Here is a 6,424-nt window from a genome sequence, read left to right on the forward strand (position 1 = left end):
AGCCCTGGAAGAAAAGCAAAGGTTCTACCCTGGTGGTTGGGTGCCTTTCCTTCAGGAGATACATTGCATGTGGCAATGTGAAATCATCAGATTATAATTTTCATTGTAATCGCATTTCACTGTTAATTTAAAACAGAACTTTTAATCGACAAAGCTTCTTTACCCTTTTCTGTTTGTCCTCGTTTGTCCCCTCTGTGTAATGCCTGCATGGCAAATTTTATGAAATAAAGAAGCTTGCTTCACAACCAGTGGTTTTCAGTTTAGTCCCACAGTGTGGCACCATGGGCAAAAGTCTTCTAAAATAACCTTAGGCCGACCAAAGCCTTGTGAGGAGTGGATTTGATGAATGGAAACTGAAAGAAGCCTGTTACATATATATATATATGTATATATTATATGTGCAGGAGTGGCTGTGTGGTAAGTAGCTTGCTAACCAACCACATGGTTCCGGGTTCAGTCCCACTGCGTTGCATCTTGGGCAAGTGTCTTCTGCTATAGCCCCGGGCCGACCAATGCCTTGTGAGTGGATTTGGTAGATGGAAACTGAAAGAAGCCTGTCGTATATATATGTATATATATGTGTATGTATGTGTATGTGTTTGTACCCCTAGCATTGCTTGACATCCAATGCTGGTGTGTTTACGTCCCCGTCACTTAGCGGTTCGGCAAAAGAGACTGATAGAATAAGTACTGGGCTTACAAAGAATAAATCCCGGGGTCGAGTTGCTCGACTAAAGGCGGTGCTCCAGCATGGCCGCAGTCAAATGACTGAAACATGTAAAAGAGTAAAAGAGTGTGTGTTTGTGTGTGTGTATGTGTATCATTGTGTCTGCGTTTGTTCCTCCAACACTGCTTGACAACTGGTATTCATGTGTTTATGTCCCTGTAACTTAGCAGTTCAACAAAAGATATTGATAGAATAAGTACCGATCTTTAAAAAATACAATCTCAGGGTGGGGTGGGGGGGTCAATTCATTTGACTAAAAACTCTTCATGGTGGAGCCCCAGCATAGCCAGAGTCTAATGACTGAAGCAAGTAAAGGAATGCACATATATTACCACTAGGCATGCGTCCTGGTAGTTAGGGTATTATATTGATGATCCCTCGATCATGGGTTCGATTCTCAGGTCACATTGTGTTATTAGCAAATGTTGTCCTGTTCACCTAACTAGGTGGGTGGCATTGTTGGAAAGCTAAAACAATGTGAAGTGCATTGTGACCAATGATGTATAATAACGCTGCTCAATACCATGACTGTGATATATATATATATGTGTGTGTGTGTGTGTGTGTGTGTGTGTGTGGAGGCACAATGGCCCAGTGGTTAGCGCAGTGGACTCCCAGTCGTAGGATCGCGGTTTCGTTTCCCAGACTGGGCGTTGTGAGTGTTTATTGAGCGAAAACACCTAAAGCTCCACGAGGATCCGGCAGGGGGTGGTGGCGATCCCTGCTGTACTCTTTCACCACAACTTTCTCTCACCCTTTCTTCTGTTGGCCTGCTCGCTTAGCCAGCGGGGTGGCGTCATTTGAAGGCTAAAACAATGCGAAGCGCATTGTGACCAGCGATGTGTAGCAACATCTGATAGCCTGGTTGGTCACGGTGATATATATATATATATATATATATATATATATATATACACACACACAGATTGAGAGAGAGAGAGAGAGAGAGAGAGAGAGAAAGCATTAAAGTAATGCACCTGCTTGTTGTTCCTACACCTGTCATTTTTTGTTTCCTGTAAAATTTATTTTCTCTCCCTGTTTATTTCTGTGTTCCTTTCTGTCGAAGAGCATAGGCTTGAAACGTAAAAGACTTTCTCACCTTCCCGAGCGTTAAACTAATACACCCGTCCTGAACGTTAAACTAATACACACCCGTCTTTGTCTTTTGTTTTGTTTTTTGTAAATTCCAATTATATACATATTTATATATACATGTATGTGTGTGTGTGTGTGTGTGTGTGTATGTATGTATGTATATATGTATGTATGTATATACATATATATATATATATATATGTATATACATGTATATATATGTATATACATATATATATATATACCATATATATATATATATATATACATGTATATATATGTATATACATATATATATATATATACCAGAGTAAACACATAAATGTGAAACAAGGTGGAAAAAAGAGTACTCAAATACCAGTGGTAGAGTAATATGCTTTATTTAAAGGAGCAGAAAATTCAACAAAACCTGTTACTCTGAGTTTCCCGTTGCCGTTCGTCGGACAGTTTTTGCTAGAATGGAATCGAAATGTGAATTCTATCCAGACTATTACAAACGCTACACCTTTAAAAAATGGACTTGTTTGATTGGCCCTTTAGAAATAACGGCCAATTTTCGAGCAATAAACAAAGATGAGTTAAAAAAAATATATATATATATATATATATAAAATATAAAAAATATAATATATATATATATATATATATTTTTGAACTCATCTTTGTTTATCGCTTGAAAATTGGCCGTTATTTCTAAAGGGCCAATCAAACAAGTCCATTTTTTAAAGGTGTAGCGTTTGTAATAGTCTGGATAGAATTCACATATCGGTTCCATTCTAGCAAAAACTGTCCGACGAACGGCAACGGGAAACTCAGAGTAACAGGTTTTGTTGAATTTTCTGCTGCTTTAAATAAAGTATATATATATGTATATATATATGATGGACTCACCCGTTGGTTTCGACATACGAAGCTCTGACAACTTACTTTTTCTTTGTCAGTCATAACGCCTATCGAATGTGACATTTAAGTCCCACCAACGATTTGCAAAGAAGGCCACGCAAGTATGAGGATTACAGGTCAGTGTAGGTGGTTTAGTTGCAGCTGCTTTTCTCCTTCGCCTTGCACCCTGAAACCTGTTAATGCTGGTCGCAACAAAGTTTTTAATACCATTTTGACACAATTATCTCCATTTTGTTCATTTGAACACTGTTCAATCAAATATACGTAAGTAAGTAAGTAAGTATGTGTGTGTGTGTGTGTGTGTGGTGTGTGTGTGTGTGTGTGTGTATGTATGAATGAATGAATGAATGAATGAATGAATGAATGAATTAAATAATTATAAGGATTCAAGTGAACATGCATAATGATATTTTGAATCTCTTATGATAAAAGGCAGATTTTCTCTGCCTCCCAAATAGTTTGCTTTTTATACAATTGTACAATATAGAATTTCTTCAATTGGAATTTACCTATGATTTTTCGAAGTAGATTCCATTGGGTCATGGCATGTAAAGTTTTTTCAATTTCACCCCCAATTAAGCAAAAATTCGAGAAAACTCAATATTTTACGATTTCCCTCTCTCATTTCAAGTGCTTCACTCCTTCCATTACCACCACACTTTCTCCTACTTTCTCTTTGCAAGTGTGCAACAATTAAAGTGAAAGTATTTATGTAACAGGGATGAGCCATTAATACTGGTCATCCTTTTTGCTAGAGGAAGATCCGCTATGGTCTTATATGCTATATCACTGGTTTTCAATTCATATTAATCAAATTAATATTCAATTTTTCACCCTTATTATGTGTGTGTGTATTAGCAATTCGTATAAAATTGCATCACTGACTTGAACTTGAATAAGTGGTTTCACATAAATGGGGATAAATTAAAAAGGTTTGTTGTTATTATTATTACTGTTTGACTATTGTAATCACGTTTGTTGGTTCCTCGTCAGGGAAACGTTGTCGTGTTGCATTTGTTAAATAATTGTAAACCGTAACCCTCCCCCTTTCGGAGAAGAGGCTTTGATTATTGTTTAAAAATTGAATTGTGTCCCTGTTTGGGGAAATTGACAATATTTTCACCATCTTTACGGAAGCATTTTTGTTAAAATGCCTTCGATAGAAGAAAGTCCAAGAATGAATTTCGCTGCAGCCGTACACTTCTATACAAGAGGGAGGACAAGATCCAAATGATCGAAATTGCAAGAGACGGGCCTACAATTCCAGTCTGTTATATATTTTGAGTATTGTTATCACTAGTGATATCAAGATATAACTTTGTATTTTGTATTTTATGTGTAGATGTATATATATAGATGTACATGTAATATGTACACATATATACATGCATAATATATCTACCCATACACACATATGCACACACACACACACATACATACATAGGGGCAGGTGTGGCTGTGTGGTAACAAACTACGTTCCAAACACATGGTCCTGGGTTCAGTCCCACTGTGTGGTGACTTGGCATGTGTCTTCTGCTGTAGCTTCAACCAACAAAAGCCTTCTCAGTGAATTTTGTACATATATACAGGCAACTTTCAAACCTGAATTTCAAAAACATTGTCCCCTTCAGTGCCAAGCTCAACTGCTCTATCCTGACATGGAGGGTATCAGCAATGAAATCTATAACAAAACACTCATTGACGTTGAAGACAGAATTGCTAAACTGGGTGGAAATGAATTGTCGATGCAGGAAACACAACAAAAAACACTCAAACACACACACACGTGTGTATTTGTTACAGTTGTCAATTGTTGAAAGAAACAAATTGTAAGCTAAGAAGGTGTGTGTGTGTGTGTCTGTGTGTCTAGGAAGTGAAGGATAGAAAAATGGACCTTTTATTTCCGTACAGACAACATAACACTATCAACCTCATACTACTACATAGGGCATCCATACTCTTTTAACACAGCATGAAGTTTTGTAACAGCACATCCGCTGCCGTTCGTGGAAAACGAAGAGACCCTATTCACCTGCGAACGTTTTACACTGCCTTCCATGACTATCAAATTCTTACAATTATGAGAACAATAACATGGCTCTTTTCAAGGCAACCTCGCATTCAATTCTTACACCATTCTACGAGGGGGTAGGAACCCCTTTACACGGCTTTCTATACACTTGCAAATACATTCATTCGCCGTAAACTTATATCAATATTTGTCTGAATAATCATCATAATTCAGTGCAATCATTAACAGTACTTTCAAGCAATTCAGCCCTGAGCATCACCGGGCAATTCTGCTAGTACATTAATAAACTGAAACACGTTTCGTAAATTTTAAATGCCATTTGTGTTCTCTTTACATACATACATACATATACGTACATACATATACATACATATATATACACACACACACACATATTCAGCAATGTAACTACATGTGTGCTGTTGGTGATTTCTTTTCCTTCTTTGGACTTTTCCCTATCCCCTTTCCGATGAAGAGCTATGTTCGAAACATCAAACTCTCTCTTTTTGCTGAGCGTCAAGCTAATACATTCCTTGATCACATCCTCTTGTTGTCCGTTAATTTTATTGTTCGTTTTCTTTCTTAATTGATTGTTTATTTGAATTGACTATATATATATATATGTGTGTGTGTGTGTGTATACATACGTACATTTTAGCTGCTTTGTCGTATACAAGCAAAGCCATTGCGAGAAAGAGTCACTGAAATGAGTCTTTGTTGATGCAATGTGAGTCCCTTGCATGACTCTTGAGCCTGGGAAAAGATTTGCACATTCAGTTGCATACATACATATATACACACACACATGTGTGTGTGGGTGTGTATATGTACATATGTATGTATGGTGGTCATCAACTTGATTTCAACCCTAACGACTCCCTCATTACAGACATAATGCAACATTCCTCACCAATTGTCTTCAGACTCTCAGATGCTTCCCTGATCTTTTATTCTGAACAATCTATTCAACACATTTTGTTTGGAAGCATTAAATTTCTGGTGAAATAAAAGTACTTTTCACTCTGTCATTTTCTTTTTTTTCTATCTTTCATTGAATCTGTGATAAATAGAAACACTTTTGTTTTGAAGGAACAGCATTACAGACAGTCAGAACTAAAACAATAAAACATGGAAATCTCATTTATTAGATACATAAATTGCATTGTAATTATTGTAATAACTAGCAGAGATACTCGGCCTTGCTCGAGATTAAAATGGCATAGATTTTTATTGTTTTACTTCTTTCAGTCATGTGACTGCAGCCATGCTGGAGCACTGCAGTTGGTTGAAGAAATCAACCACAGGGTTTATACTTTGTAAGCCTAGTACTCATTCTGTCAGTGTCTTTTACCAAACCGCTAAGTTATGAGAATGTAAACACAGCGGCATCAGTTGTCAAGCAATGGTGGGGGTACAAATATAAGACATACGCACACACATACACAAATGTACACATATATACGACAATCTTCTTTCAGTTTCTGAGTATGAAATCCACTCGCAAGGTTTTGGTCGGCCTGAGGCTATAATAAGTACACACACACACCTTACATACCCAGTAATTCCCGGATAAGTGGGCTTATCCCTTGGTTCTGTTCTCATAATTGTTTCGCTAATCCAGTAACAACAATACAAACCTTAAAACGGTTTTTGTGTATTGAGAATAC

This window comes from Octopus sinensis, linkage group LG24 (genome assembly GCF_006345805.1).
Source record: "Octopus sinensis linkage group LG24, ASM634580v1, whole genome shotgun sequence".
Lineage (NCBI taxonomy): Eukaryota > Metazoa > Mollusca > Cephalopoda > Octopoda > Octopodidae > Octopus > Octopus sinensis.